At 37.0% G+C, this 14,480-nt stretch overlaps 1 pseudogene across 1 annotated transcript; it reads left to right on the top strand.

The window, feature by feature from the left end:
- The first annotated feature begins 5,008 nt into the window (after nt 1-5,008).
- On the top strand, nt 5,009-8,009 carry LOC145129871 (zinc finger BED domain-containing protein DAYSLEEPER pseudogene; annotated as a pseudogene). Its single transcript, XR_013717697.1, has 2 exons — nt 5,009-5,208; nt 5,842-8,009. The product of XR_013717697.1 is annotated as a zinc finger BED domain-containing protein DAYSLEEPER pseudogene (transcript).
- The last annotated feature ends 6,471 nt before the right edge of the window (nt 8,010-14,480 follow it).

Raw genomic sequence — 14,480 nt, 5'->3', positions numbered from 1 at the left:
ACTCTTTTTCATGTGATCTGTTCTTACCTCACTCAGACCTCATACTAACTTGATCGTCGGAGCTTCGTCCAAGGAATTCCTCCCGGACGTCGACTAACGATTATCTCTCTTTTGTATTGTGATATCAGGAGAAGAAACTGGTAAGGATCTCATCTACAATCCAAAATCAACCCTCTCCAACATATCACAAAAGTTACATCTGAGTTTCTTGATAACTCTGAGGAAAATAATGTCTTAACGTCATCTAATAATCACTCTTTAAGGAGGTCTCATCGTGAGTCTAAATTTTCACAAAAATTTAGTGACTTTGTTATAGAAGGTAAATATAAATATGGAATTCAGAATTCTGTAAACTATTCTTTTTTGGATAATGAAAATAAGTGTTTTGTTGCTAATCTAAAGAAAATTCTAGAACCTCATTCATATTATGAAGCTTCTTTAGATCCTAATTGGGTAAAAGCAATGAATGAGGAGATGGAAGCATTATATAGAAATCCAACTTGGATAAAATATAAATCTAATGGTGAGGCTGAGAGGTTTAAAGCTAGCTTAGTAGCCAAAGGCTACAATCGGAGAGAGAGAATTGACTATTAGGAGGCTTTTTCTCCTGTAGCAAAATTGGTCACAGTTAGAACTGTCATTACTCTTGTTGTGAATTTTGGTTGGAAACTTTTTCAGCTTGATATTAACAATGCTTTTTTATATGGGGAATTAGATGAAGATGTTTACATGTCTTTATCTTTTGGCTATCATGATAAAAATAATAATCATGTTTGTAAATTGTTGAAGTCCTTATATGGGCTTAAACAAGCCCTAAGAAAGTGGAACGAAAAACTGTGTGCTGCTTTCTTTAAATTTGGTTTTGTACAAAGTATAAATGATTTTTCTTTATTTGTTATATCTAGAAATAATTGCTTTATTGTTTTATTGGTTTATGTTGATGATAGAATTCATACAGAAATAGCTTAGACGAAATTGATAAAGTTAAAGAATTTTTAAAGTCCAAATTTTTTATTAAAGATTTGGGAAAAATAAAATTATTTTTGGGTATTGAAGTAGTTGATATTAATAATGATAATTGTTTGCGTCAAAGAAAATATTGCCTTGAATTGATTCATGATTTTGGAATGTTAGGCTGTTAACTTGTAAAAACTCCTTTAGATAGTAATGTCATTATTAGAGGAGATGGGGTTGATAAAAATGATGGTTTGATACAAAATATTGTGATGTTTCAAAAATTGGTTGCAAAGCTTATTTACTTCATCATTATCATACTAGATATTTCTTATTTTGTGCAAGTTTTAAGTCAGTTTATGCACAGTCTAAGAAAATCCCATTTAACATTGTTTTGAGACTTCTAAGGTATTTGAAAGCTAATCCTGGAAGAGGGTTTTCTATTTTGAAATCAAATTGTCTAAGTCTTCAAAGTTTTGTAGATGTTGACTGGGCAAAGTGCCTAGTTTCAAGAAAATCAGTTACAGGATATGCTCTATTTTTTGGTGACACTCTCATTTCATGGAAGAGCAAGAAACAAGAAATTGTTTCTCGTTCATCCACTGAATTTGAGTATCGTGCACTTAGTGTTGTGTATTGTGAAATAATATGGATTATGAAAATTCTATTTGACATTGGTTTTAAGAATGAGACTATTGTTCTGATTTTTTGTGATAATGAGTCAGCTATAAAGCTGGTTCTCAATCTTGTGTTTCATGAAAAGACCAAGAACTTTGATGTGGATACTCATTTTATCAGAGATAGAGTCTCAAAGGGAATTGGTTAGGTTTTTAAGGTTAACTCAGATCATAATTTGGATTATGTGTTTACTAAGGAATTAGGTGCTTCTCAGCATGATTGGATATGTAAAAGATTAGGTATTATTGATCATTTTCAAGGAAAGTGTTGACTTCTTGAATTATAAGTTTGAGGAGGGGTGTTGAGCTTTTAATATTCTCTAATTCAAAATTATAATTCACATTTATATCCTTGTAGTATCCTTTTTGTATTTATTATTTATTCTTAGGGTAGTTTGTGTTAGTTTTGTTTCTTTGTTGTGTTAGCTATTTGTAGGAGGGCTTGGTTTGACATGTTCTGGAATCTTTTGGACTGTGGATCTCTAGTTGCAAAGTTGGTCAAGGAAAAGCATGTGGATGTTATTTGTATTGTTAAATGGGTCGGGTATTATCCGATATTTGATCCGTTATTGATTTGTTGTATATATTTGGAGAATATGTGTTGGTGGGTAGAATCAGCTCATTATTCTTCACATACTTACACCGAGTTCTCTCTCCGTCTGTTAGGTTTTGTTCATAGTGAGTTAGGGTTTGTTCATCATTTGTTCATCCTTTCTTCGATTGTTCTTATTTTTTGTACAGAGTCTTACATTAAGTAAATTTGTAAGAGTTTTGAGTGAATTGTAGTGAGGTTCTTTTTGTAAGTTGATTAAAACCAATTGATTCTTACTTGAATAATAATTGTTGATGTTGTGAAATATCAAATCTAGGTGTTTTAGTTTCTTTAGAGTGTTATATGTATGTTGATGTATTATGAGGGAGTTGAAGGCAGACCAGCCTCGTGTTGAAGGCTAATAAAATCGGACGGACCAACTTTATGCTGAAGGCCAAAGTGCAAACCAGCTATATGCTGAAGGCAAAAAAGGGTGGGCCAACATTATGTTGAAGGCCAAGAGGCGGACCAACTTTATGTTGAAGGCCATTATGTGTATGCATTGTATATATGTTGTGGTATGTGGTATCTTGGAGGAACTCACTAACCATCGGCTTACAATTGTTGAATAACTATTTTTCAGGTTGTTCTTCCGATCGAGGAAAAGCTCACACATGATTGTACCTGCATCGAAGGCGTCAATAATGTTTTAAGACTCCCGCTAAAACTCTCTTGTGTAAATAAATGTATGGTAATGGTTTTTGTAATATAATGGTAAGGCTTATGTTTTGAATAAATAAAAATAAATAATATTTGCCTCGAAAATTAGGACGTTACAATAGACCGAATTAAACTGAATCCAAATTGGAGGTAACATGTTTGTCCCTTTGTCACCTTGACACACCTTTGTCACCTTTGACACCCTTTTTGGTCAACCTCTTTTATCTTTTTTTGCGCTTTGTTGGAAAGAGTTATGCCATCTTCTAATTGCTTTCAAGCAAAAATTAATCTATGTTGGGAGAGTGCTCACACATTCTTCTCCACCATCCACCAAGTCCTAATAGTATAAACAAAAACCAAATGTTAATACTCAATAATCCACAATACTTTTATATATTTGGCTCATCACAAACACTTAAGAAGAATAACTACTATCAAAGAACCCAATTTTAGAGACAGAAACAAGAAACCTCTTTTCTGATTGTGCTTATCTAACATCATATCCTTAGAAGCATCATCAAGTCACTTAATGCATTTAGGAGATGAGAAGATTCAAATGATGAATCTTCATCATCATCATCATCCTAACATGATAATTGGTTGATACGCTATATTATAATGGAGTCTATATATTTCATTCTAATAATCAATTATTTTCATCAAAATTGATATAAATCAAAATCAATGTATGATGAAAGAATCAACATCATGATTAGAGCTCAAAAGCCATAGATAAACACAGACAAGAGTTGCTTAATTAACACTCACAAACGGTTTAATTTCATAATAATTAAGAATAATTTCATAGTACCTTGCGTGACCTGTGTTCAAAATTGGGGAAAATCCACGAACTACAAAGCTCCAAACAAATCCATGTCAAGAGATTATAAGTGAATCCAAAAAGCTTAGAGAAATAAAGGGAGAAAATCATGAAGATGGAAGAAACTGAATTGCATAAATAGAAGAATGATTTCTTACCGATGGACTTGGTGAGATTGTTAGTTGCTAGATGGCGATAAAGAGAACATAATCAAGAGAGATTCTTGATCGGAGTTTGATTTTAGTTGAAGAAGCTACGAACAAAAATCAATGATTAATCAATCAAGGAGGATGACCACTGGACTGGAGGATGGCGGTGATGGCGACTGGACTGGAGGATGGTGGCATTGGGGGAGGAGACCGGAGGTGGTAGGAGTCGGCGCTGAAGAAGGAGATGTCGTCATGTTTTTTTGGAGGACCGATCTGGTTGTTCGTTAAGGGCAAGAAGAAGAGAAAGGGTGTTTTTGGAATGAGAACTGGTGGTGTGGAAGGAAAAGCTTTATGGATCGATTGAAGGAAATGTAGTGCCTGCATTAAGGGCAAGGGCAAAAGGTGTTCATTTTGAGTTAACTTCTTTTTTTAACAGATCAAATCTGAGCATCATGGACTGACTGTGGACCGAGTAAGCTGCATAATAGATGGTATCAAAAACACTGATCGGACCGGATCAATCAAAATGTCTGATCGGACCGAGTCAGCAAGAAATCAAACAATCAAACAATCCGTAAGGCAACAATCAAATTTTATTAAGGTCTACATGCATGCTAAGTTTTAAGTTATGCAATAGTTTTTTTATGGTTCACAGTAAACACAATATAAATATAAAATTCAACTTTTTATACTAGTAATTGTATTGAAAAATAGTAGTTTTGCCTTTGACGCATAAGATTATTTTGATTTTCTTTTATAATTTGATTATTAGTAAAATACTATTATCAAATCATCTTTAGATCAAAAGACGTATTATTTTTCATTACAATCTAATAAACTATTTTTACAAATTTGGGAAACAATTATATGAGTTCTTAGAATTTCTAGAATTTTTTTTATTATATTTATATATTTAAAAAAAAATAATAATTTAAGTATTTAAAAACAAAAACGGTCATGTAATAGCTAAACCTAACAAGTAGTAAGTTAGTAACCAAGTGGGTGAATGGGCTGCACCACACTCCTCACCCAACCCGCACCATAGCGCCTATAGGTCCGTCATCCATGGTCCAGTTTACACACACAACACCTAAAACACACAGTGGAAATTCATTGGATCTCAAAGTCCATATCCAATACAGTTTTATGTTTTCCCCTAAATTCGATATCATTATTATTATTTCAAATTCTCAACAAACCCCAATTGAAAAGTCCAGTTGAATTTCTCGGGTTCAAGCCCAATCTTCTCTCTCCTCTCTCGCATCGAAGAATCGCTTTCTGGATCTCGAATTCTCCGATCGGCCCCCGATTTCTTCGATTTAGATCGCGTAATTGTCTTCTGTAGCTGTTCTTGAGGTATATGTTTGATTCTAGCACTGATCTTTGTTTGTTTTTTTAGTTTTTGAGTTTGTTCTGCTTTCGCTGTCTGTTTTACCTTGTTTTTTTCTCATCTCATTTGCGATGATTCTGTGTTTTGCTTCTTTGTTTGAAGAGTTTGTTCATGTTTCTTACTGTAACTTTTGAGCTTGTTTGAAATCGAATCGGAAGATGGTTTACTGTTGTTTTTGCCTTGTTTGTTCGCTGCTCAACTAATCGATAATGTTCAATGTTCGTCTGCATTTTTTAAGCTGTCGTGTCTTCTCTGGGCTTAAATTATTTGTACCTTCTTTGAAAAAGCCCAAATTTGATCGAAAAACCCTAGATCTGGTTTTTGGTATTCAGCTCAGCTCCTTCAGCCCATGGACATTCAAATTGATACTTTTTGACTTTTTAGTTTTATATGTACGAAGTATATTGCTTCAATATAACTTAATTTTCATTTGATTTTTATTATCTGTATTGGTAGCGACATTGGACTCGAAAAATTGGCCCAACTGAGAAAATTCTAAAAATGTATCTCGATATTTTTTAAAAGTCTGTCGAAAACAATCAATAATCGAATGTTAAAAATTTCCATACTTTCTTCTAATTTGATTATGTGTAAATCAGGTCTTTTTCTTCTTCACTCACATGGAGTTAACTCCTACTTCAAACAATGCCATCGTCAACATGGAGATGCACCTGGAACCGGTCTATCTCGGCGAGCCAACAAACAACACAGAACAACCAATCAAACGCCGAAAGAAGAAATCCATGGTGTGGGAACACTTCACAATCGAAACCGTAGGTTTAGGGTGCAGAAGAGCTTGCTGTAAACAATGTAAACAATCATTCGCTTACAGCACAGGTTCCAAAGTCGCCGGCACCAGTCACCTCAAACGTCACATCGCTAAAGGAAGTTGCCCAGTTGTTCTTCGTAATCAGCAACAACATGACTCATCTTCTCCATTCACTCCAATTCAAAAGGTAACCCCCGATTCCGCCGTTCCAACCACTGATGCACCTAAACGCCGTTACAGAACCACCACCAATTTCCCTTTCGTTGGATACGACGCTGACACCTGTCGCCAGGAGATCGCCCGGATGATTATTTTACACGATTACCCACTTCACATCGTTGAACACCCTGGATTCATGGCTTTCATTCGTAACCTTCAGCCTCGTTTTGAAATGGTGAATTTTAACACTGTTCAAGGTGACTGTATCGCAACATATCTTAGAGAGAAGCAACGGATTCAGAATCTGATTGAAGGGATGCCGGGTCGGATCTGTCTCACTCTTGATCTCTGGAATTCGTGCCAAACAACAGGTTATGTTTTTGTAACGGGTCAATTCGTTGATAGCGATTGGAAAATCCACAGAAAGCTACTAAACGTTGTAATGGAACCATACCCGGAATCTGATTCCGCTTTCAGCCATGCGGTGGCTTCTTGTCTATCGGATTGGAATATGGAGGGGAGATTGTTTTCACTGACAATAAACCAGAGTTTGAGTGAAGTTGGAATCGAGAGTCTCAAAAGTTTGCTTTCAGAGAATCCGAACATCCTCGGTGGTCAATTGTTGCTTAATCACTGTCTTGCTCGTTCTTTAACCGGAATTGCAATGGAAGCGCTCAATTCCGGTAATGAAGCGGTGAAAAAGGTGAGAAACTGTGTGAAGTATGTGAAAACCAACGAGATTCTCGAAGAGAAATTTCTTGAACTCAAACAACAACTTCAAGTCTCGAGCACGAAAACTTTACAACTTGATGATCAAAATCGATGGAATACAACTTACGAGATGTTACAAACGGCATCGGAATTGAAAGAGGTGTTCTTCTTTTTAGACACCTCCGATGCCGATTACAGCAAAGCCCCAGCCCCGAATGAATGGAATCATGTCGAGAATCTTTGCACGTATTTAAAACTTCTTTTCGATACCGCGAATCTGCTGACATCATCAACAATTCCGACGACTAATACGTTCTTCCACGAAGCATGGAAGATCCGGCTGGAATTGGCACGTGGGGCAACCAGCGAAGACGTTTCCATCAGCGGAATCGCGATTCCGATGCGGGAGAGTTTCGATAGGTATTGGAAAAGCTGTTGTTTGATTCTAGCGATTGCGGTGGTGATGGATCCGCGGTTTAAAATGAAGCTTGTTGAGTTTAGTTTCACGAAGATTTACGGGGAGGAAGCGGTGAGTTATATAAATTTAGTGGATGAAGGGATACACCAGCTGTTTCTTGAGTATGTTGCGCTTCCGGTGGCGGCAGGTGGTGGTGGTGTGGCGGCGGGGGGTGATGGTGGTTTGGATGTTGAGGGAGTTGGTATGACGGATTTTGATATGTATATAATGGAGACGGCCAGTCAACAATCGAAGTCGGAATTGGATCAGTATTTGGAGGAATCGCTGTTGCCGAGGGTGCATGAGTTTGATGTTGTCGGGTGGTGGAAATTGAATAAGGTGAAGTATCCGACGCTTTCGAAAATGGCGAGGGATATTTTGACGATTCCGGTGTCGACAGTGATTCCGGAGTCGGTTTTTGAAGTGGGGAGAAATGAGATGGATCAGTATCGGTGTTCATTGAGGGCGGAAACGGTAGAGGCGATTGTTTGTGCTAAGGATTGGCTTCGGAATGGGGGTGAGGGTGATTCCGGGGAATTGATGAAGCCTTTGGCGAAGATGGAATTCCCGATTTGATTTGCGTGTGGTTTTACTTTTTAGTTGTAGGTTTGGTTGTACACTTTGAAGTTATTTGTTAGGGTAATGGGATGGATGCTTATTTTGGAGTTTAATTTTCCTTGAGCCTACTATTTTGTTTATTTTTGGTTTTTTATGCCAGACCACTTCAGTTCGTTCTAATGCTTAACAAAATTTTTGACAGAAATAAGGAAATTTATGGAATCTAAGTCGGATTTGAACATAATACTAACGCCATTTAGGGCTTATTTGGTAAAATCGAACAATAGAGTTTTGAATAATACGTATGCTTTTTGACGCATTAATGAACTCAACAAATGATCTAGTTCTTCCCATTTTTCTTCTTAGGTGATTTTAGGTGGGTTTGCGTTTGATAGTTTTTAGTGTTTGACAAAATGCTCAATTTTGAACAAAAAATATCGTTTGACACTTCAGACTTCTAGCGTTTAGTTTAAACAAAACGCTTCAAATCCAAATGTTATTTCACGTAGCATTTAACAAAACGTTACAAACTAGAAGCTACCCGCTACTCGCTACAAACTATATGCTATTTTTGCCGAACACGCCAAGTGTTGGAGGGTTCAATTTGAATGTTAATTAAAAATCCTTTAACAATTTTTGTTTTATTTAGAAAAGTTAGATTGAAAAAAAAAAATCAAATTTCATAAATATTGTTGAAGACTAATTCAAAGTTACCCAATGAAATAAAGTACTCTCGTATCTAGTCTTCATAAGTCATAACAACTAGAAGTCTTTCCATATTTCATGTATTTACTCAAGCCTTTCCATATTTTCAGTATTTACTTTTCAGTTGTAAGTTCTACTATTTATAGTTGCCTTCTGTTCTATGTTTATCATCAATAATACACGTGAGTCTTTAGCATTTAGCATACAACATTTTCCATATTTCATGTATTTACTTTTCAGTTTAAGTTCTACTATGTCTATCTTGCAGCATTTAGCATATTTCATTTGTTTTGAACCAACATTTTGGTATCATAACTTAGGTTGCATACCCAAGTCTCATTGGTTTATTCAAATGACACAGAACCTCAACATTATCAGCATGTCTCAACCTCAAATTCCAATATTCAGACACCTACGAAATTTGGAGTACCAAAATGAAGACTTTGTTTAGGTCACAAGATTTGTGGGATCTTGTTGAAAATGGGTATACATAAGCAAGCACATATGAGACACATCAGAAAAAAATCAAAAGAAAGATGCAAAAGCTTTGTTTTTCATCCAACAAGCAATTGATGAAACAATCTTTCCTAGAATATTAGCAACAGTCACATCAAGAGAAGCCTGGAACATTCTCAAAACTGAATATCAAGGATCAACAAAGGTGATCATAGTCAAACTCCAGTCCCTAAGAAGACAATTCTAGTCCTTGAACATGAAAGCAAGTGAAACCGTTCAAGAGTAAGTGACAAAAGCATATTCAATAGTGATTCAAATGCGTGCTTATGGAGATAAAATCTCTGATGAAGTAGTTGTAGCAAAGGTACTAAGGAGTCTACCTTCTAATTTCAGCCATGTTGTGGCAGCTATTGAAGAGTCAAAGGATCTTGCAACATTTTCATTTGATGAACTAATGGGCTCACTACAAGCACATAAAGAAAGAATCAACATAACCTAGACTCAAGATGGAGAATGTGCATTTCAAATCCAAGGAGAACGATGTAGATATTTCCATGATCGAGAAAGAGGTCGAGCGTCATTTCGTGGTCATGGACGAGGGATATAACAAGGTACACTAGTTTAATGTGATCAGTGTAAGAAGTATGGTTATACAGAAGAAGATTATTGGACAAAGCAAAACCAAGCAAAGTATACAGAAGAGGAATTAGAAGAGCAGGATGATTACTTTTTCATGACCCACATTCATCCAGCTGATGTCATAAAGGAGATATGGTACATAGATAATGCAAGAAATACATCTATAACATCTCAAAAATCACAACAAATTTAAACTTTTCAAGACAACCCATTACTTAAAAAAAGTGTTTACAAAATCATTGTTTTCAAAATATTATTCAGTTTAGAGTCTCCCAAGATCCATCAACATAAAAATCGAGGATGTGTACGGTCACGACACCTTGCCACAGTTCTCAGAAGTACCTGAAACAAAACTAAAACTGTAAGCCAACGCTTAGTGAGTTCCCCCAAAGTACCACCACATAAACATAACAAACAACAACATGCATAAACGAGCCTTCAACCTTACTGGACCCCCTCGCAGGGCTTACAACCTATCTGGACCGCTCTTGGAGCCTTCGGCATGACTGGACTGCTTCACAGGGCCTACAACCTATCTAGACCGCTCTCCGAGCCTTCAACTTGACTGGATCGCCTCGCAGGGCCTATGTCACACCCCAAAACCGGAACGATGGAAACGTTCGGGGTGGAGGACGTCATGTACAGTATCACAACAGTGCATAGTAGTAAACAAGCAACAACATCATCCATTGCATTAATAATATAATTTAATACAAGTGTGTTCTACAAAGTTATAAGACACCAAAAAGAAATCAAAATATGAGATGAGTCTTGAACGAGCTCCATCTTCTCAAAAGCCTGGCATCGGTACCTGTCTACTGATGACCTGAGAATACAAGTTATTTTGAAAGAGAGTATCAGCTTTAAAGCTGGTGAGATCATAAGTATTTTTAGTGTCTTTGTTTGTATGAAAGTGTTTGTAAGTACTTGATGTATAAGTTTGTAAATGTTTGAAACTCCTAGAAAACCCTATGTTTTCTACTAAAAGTAGCCCTCTACCAAGGCATCAAATGTTTGTATGTAAGTCTCTTGTAAGAGTATGTATTTTCCCAAAATCTGACTATCATTATCCAAAAATATAGTGTTTACATTACTGTTCATTGTGTGAAGATCACAAAGTGAATGCAATGGGGAAATAAAATATTACTGTAGTGTTGTATTAAGTAACTACTGCTGTACTAACTACCTTAAACCAATTGTTATTTAAAGTACCATGTGATTTGCCTGTACCATACTACCGACTAAAAACACGACGATGAAAGATGTCAGAAGGAATGACGTTTGGCACCCGTAGACTTGCAAGTCCCACTGTAGCGAGCAGCAAGGTGTAGGATAGTCAATCCAGTATAGATCTATACACAAACTCAACGCTCTCCACTTAAGGAGATTCTGGATACAAAACGAGCCATGACAGGTGGTGCCATGCCCCGTTACGTGGCTCACATAACTGTAGTAGTGTTCTTGTATATGTATTGTGTGTACTAGCTGTATTGTATGTTCTCTCTCTGTCTAGTATGTATGTATGTTCTCTCTGTGTGTTATTGTTTGTTTCTCATCATAGTGCGTTATGTTTGTTTCTCATCATAGTATTCTCTATCTATATGTTATGTTTGTTTCTCATCATAGTATTCTCTATCTGTATGTTATGTTTGTTTCTCATCATAGTATGTATTGACTCATGTATGAACTGACTCATTGTATGTTTCACTGTTCTAGTAATAGTATTAGTAACATCCTAAACTATACCTATTATAGTTTACTAGCAATGTTGTTTGTATAAATGAACATGTTTGTATACCCTTGCTACCCAAAGGTATTGAACTGAATGAAGGAACCTTTATATCTATACACATATACATAATATATAACTAAGATTCAAACGACCTTCGGACAAATAACCGATACCCTAAGTCCACAACCAAACAAGGAACATGAAGTAAGGCAAGCTATCAGTCCTAAGTCCTTTCAATCCTACTTATATAACTATATCTATATAGATATGCATTTGAACAAGTATAAGTTTAAAAGAGTTTGAATAAAAAGTATTTAACATGTAAAAGTATTTGATAACCATTTGAAGTAGTTTTGTTTGTTAAAACAACTAATTGAATAGCAAATCCTTTGTTTGATAGTTATTAATCATATGTAATTGATATAATAACTATAATGTTTCAACTTGTATTCCCCCCCCCCCCCATAAAAGCATTTAAAATCATTTAAAAGATAGATTAAGGGGTATGAACTCACTTGTAGTGAGTGGTTTGGATGAACGGATTTTATAGGATGCTAAGTGTCAAGTGAAGACTTGAGCACACACAAGGATCCTAGTTAACATATAATAACACATATATGTATCCAATTAGTCATTAAACAACTAATTAACCAAGTTAAGACACCCTAGGACATGAAAAACACTTTGATTCAAGTGCTATAAGTACCAAGGATTGCATCTAAGGGTTGTAGGGCTTTGCTTTTGAGTTTACGGTCCAAGGGTAAACTCTTCATGAGTTTACGGTTTTGGGTTTACGGTCCCAATGGGTTTACGGCCGTAAACCCATGGTAACTTCTACCATTTGGTGTTTTGAGGTCTTATAAGTCATAAAGAAGTATCCTAACTTCAAGTCTAAGCCTTAGGAAGTGATTGTGGCACCATGGCATCAACTTATAGAGTTTACGGCCCATGGACCATTTCTCTACGAGTTTACGGCCGTAAACTCTATGAGTTCTTGGTCTTTTTGATGTTTAAGGTCCTAAACACTTCCAGGTAGTGATCTAGACTAGTATCCAAGGCTTAGTAAGGGACTAGGGCTCACAATGGCCCTTTCATTAGGGTTTACGGTTCAAGAACATGTCTTGACCGTAAACACCTTTGATCTTGTGTTTCTTTGTGTTTTCTAGTTGAATAAGAAGTGAAACAAGCCTTATAACACTCTAGGGTAAGAATACTTACAATAAAGGAGCTTGAAAGGGTGTTCACGGCCCAAGAACACTAGTGTGTGTTCTTGGTGTTCTTGGTGAAATGAAGAATGCTTGAAGATCTAAACAAATGGAATGATTTCATGGATGAAATCATGTAAGATCACTAGATGATGAAGGATATCAACTAATTAAGGCAAGAAACACTTACAAAGTTGAAGATCAAGAAGGAAAATCGGATGCTACTTGAGAGAGAAATGAGTTTCTAGACTTGAAAATGGTAAAAAGTGTATAAAATGACTAAGTGTCATATTTATACTCCTTAGAGTTTACGGCCGTAAACACCATGTTTGGGCCGTAAACTCCAAACTCTTGGAGTTTTGAGACTTTATTGATGCACAATAAACCCTAGAGTATCCTCTCTCCAGTTATCTCTTGAAGTACTAAGCTTTAAAACACTCAAACTAACTCCAAAAAGCTTAAAAGTTAGCAGAAACAGTTCTGACTTCTATTGAAGTGAATGGTTGTACAAAATAGAAATTTCGGGTTGTCACATCATCCCCCCGTTAGAATGAATTTTGTCCCGAAATTAGAGTTTAAGCAAACAAGTAGTTACAAATAACTAAGTAAAAAGACGAGGATATTTCAGTTTCATCTGATCCTCTCGCTCCCAAGTGAATTCAGGTCCTCGCTTGGCGTTCCAGCGAACCTTCACTATCGGGATACGACTTTGTTTCGTTTGCTTGACCTCCCGGTCCATGATCACCATAGGTTCTTCCACGAAGTTGAGGCTCTCGTTGATCTCGATCTCGTCGAGTGGGATTACAAGAGTCTCGTCGGACAGACACTTTTTCAAGTTCGAGACGTGGAAAGTAGAATGTATGTTACTGAGTTCACGGGGTAAGTTAAGTTTGTAAGCTACAGGGCCGATTCTAGCGAGAATCTCAAAAGACCATATGTATCTTGGATTTAGCTTTCCACGCTTTCCAAAGCGTATTAAGCCCTTCCAGGGTGAGACCCTCAATAGAACACGGTCGCCCACCTGGAATTCCAACGGTTTCCTTCGTTTATCTGCGTAGCTTTTCTGTCGGTCTATAGAGGCTTTCAATCGTTCGCGAATCTGAACGATTTTCTTTGTTGTTTCCCGTATGATCTCCGGACCTGTGAGAGTGCTGTCAGGAACTCGTCCTTTAGCTAACTGGGTGTCACCCACCTCAGACCAGCACATAGGGGATCTGCACTTTCGGCCATAGAGGGCCTCGAATGGAGCAGCCTTTATGCTCGTGTGATAACTATTGTTGTAGGAAAATTCGACAAGGGGTAAATGAGTATCCCATGCCTTCCCAAAGTCGATCACGCAGGCTCGCAACATATCTTCCAATGTTTGGATAGTCCTCTCACTTTGTCCGTCGGTTTGTGGATGGTAGGCTGTACTCATGTCCAGCCTAGTTCCTAGGGAACTTTGTAGAGACTGCCAGAACCTCGAAGTGAATCTACTATCTCTGTCCGAGATAATGGATATGGGAACACCGTGCAGTCGTACAATCTCCCGAATGTAGGTTCTTGTAAGCTTCTCCATCTTGTCTGTCTCTTTGATAGGCAGGAAGTGTGCGGACTTGGTTAATCTGTCGACGATGACCCATATGGTATCAAGTCCACCCGTTGTCTTGGGCAACTTGGTTATGAAGTCCATAGTGATCCGCTCCCACTTCCATTCTGGTATCTCAGGCTGTTGTAGTAGACCTGAGGGTTTCTGGTATTCGACCTTGACCTTGGCGCAAGTAAGGCATTTACTCACGAAGGTAGCAATCTCTGCTTTCATGTTAGGCCACCAGTATAGCTTTTTAAGATCCAGATACATCTTATCT

This window comes from Lactuca virosa, chromosome 8, assembly GCF_052849685.1.
Source record: "Lactuca virosa cultivar CGN04683 chromosome 8, Lactuca_virosa_CGN04683_v6, whole genome shotgun sequence".
Taxonomy (NCBI): Eukaryota; Viridiplantae; Streptophyta; class Magnoliopsida; order Asterales; family Asteraceae; genus Lactuca; species Lactuca virosa.
Note: the sequence above shows the minus strand (reverse complement) of the source record. Positions and strands in the feature narration are given on the sequence as shown.